Genomic DNA, 2,190 nt, shown 5'->3' with positions numbered 1-2,190 from the left:
TAGCTTGCATGTTATTTGTTCTGATAAGTGATCTTTATTTTCTTGCTAGTCCTTTTCTCTTTCCCTGTTTTTTCTTTTTGCAGTTATGAACAGACCAAATAACTGTCAAACTTTTAAGGGTTAAGCAAGATGCAACGAAACTTAATTTTCACTGCTGTTTAGCACAAGGGTTAATTTTCCATTAGGATTTCTGTTAATTGGTTGCATCTTATCTGCAGTTCAGAAAAAGCTGCCTTTGCCATTGAACAGACAAAATACCAAGTGTAACCTTGTGCTGACATATGCAGTTAGCCCAAGGTCAGTCAGTGATAAGGCGATAGTGGAAAGTGACAACTAAGGGGAATTGTCTTGTTTCTGATACATTTGCCTCCTTTAAACTTAAAAAACTGTCTGTCCTTCTGTCGTGGTTTAGGAATGGTCCTCCCCAATTCAGTGCCCCCACTGAGGCTGTCCCAAGCTAGATGTCACTTGCTCACTCTCCTCAATTCCCCTCATCCATCCCACACCAGGGATGGAGTTGAAAATTGGAGGCACAAAAGGTTAAAATCACAGGTTGAGATAAGAGCCTACTGGAAACAGCAGTGAGATAAGAAAAGAACAGTAACAGCAACAATACTAATGACACAAGTGTACACAGAGTGGGTGTTTACACACAAAATGCTCACCAAGCCCGAGATAACTAAACAATGAGGGATGAACCCTAAGCCCACACTGGAAAGGAAGATGCTTCTCCTTGGAGGAGACAGAGTCCCTTCTCCCCAACCCTGGGACCCTGGCCATGAGGTAAGATGGTGTTGAATAACATTTGGGTCTTGGACCTGCCCACAGAGCTCCAGGCTCTGCCCCCTCACAGCTACTGCAAAACATTAACCCTGTCCTTGGCTGAAACTTGGACACCCTCACAATTTTTTTTTTAATGTATCTTGAATTACCCATCTGTTACATCCCACAAAGGACAAATACTGCTTTCAGGGATCCCTCAAAACCTTGTGTTCAAGTGTGAAGCAGTCAGTCATTAAATACTGATGATACAAATTTCCTTATGGCAGAGATGTGACACCTGGCACTTCCAACTGCCACTTCAAAACTAAAATACTTACATACTTCCTGAAGGTGGTCTGCAGATCACCACCTGCCCACGAAGACTCTTGCTACATATGTCTGAATGTGTGACCATTCTAATTTTAAAAAACATGTTCTAGAACTTGATACAGTGCCTTGAAGATTTCTCTGAGAATTTGACACGTAGAGAAGAAATATAGGTAAGCATGACATTTGCAAAGCACTTTTGAAAAATCAGAAATGTTAAGTGAATCAGCAGGGTAGTGTGTTTCACTGCACTTTAGCCAAGTGGATCTTTTGTAAAGTGCTTCCAATGGAATTCTGGCACTGTGCTGAATCTCCTAATCCAGTTGGGACAACAGAAGTATTTAATGCCAAAATTACTAGGTCAAGATATTGTGCAATTAGTTTAAGGACCCAACTTTTGCCCACCTTTTAACCATTTATTAAAAGAGTGCTCCTTAAATAAGCCTGTCCAGAGAAGTGTCTTCTGATGCTCATGCCTAAGTTAAAATCTAAGTTAAAAGGGTCATTTCAAGAGCTTCAAGTGTCTAGATAGGATTAGGCAACTAATCTCTTGGTGATCCACACAAAATGATCAGAGTATATATACACACACAGAGGAACAAGAGACTCATAAACTGAAAAATTGCTTACAAATAGCACTTTGATGATTCTGTGAAAGAGTTCAGATGGTTCAACTTCCCACAGCCATAATTTCTAACAGACTTTCAACAGGGTCCATCAGAAAGCAAATCAGAAGTAGTGTGCAGGATTACCAAACACGTATCACTGGGTAACAGTAAGGACTTCTGTTCTCATTGTCTACAGTTTCTGTTATAGCCCTCTGCCTTCCATCACCAAAAGCAGAGCATTGATTTAAATTTTCTAACAAAACTAAGTTCATGCTGCAGAGAACAGCCTCCTCTTCTGTGGGTGTAGCAAGCCTATCATAAAAGTGTAAGTGACATTTATATCAATGCAGGTCTTAACTCCTATTCTAGCTAGCAGAGAGAGTTTTGGCAATCAAGCTTCAATTTTCAAGTGTAGATAAGCTTGGCTTCTTTTTGGTTTTAATTTAAAAAGGCAACTAGAGACTTCTTCCCAAAGAATAAATAGAACGCTAGA

This window comes from Vidua chalybeata, chromosome 3 (assembly GCF_026979565.1).
Source record: "Vidua chalybeata isolate OUT-0048 chromosome 3, bVidCha1 merged haplotype, whole genome shotgun sequence".
In the NCBI taxonomy this organism is placed as follows: domain Eukaryota; kingdom Metazoa; phylum Chordata; class Aves; order Passeriformes; family Viduidae; genus Vidua; species Vidua chalybeata.
Note: the sequence above shows the minus strand (reverse complement) of the source record.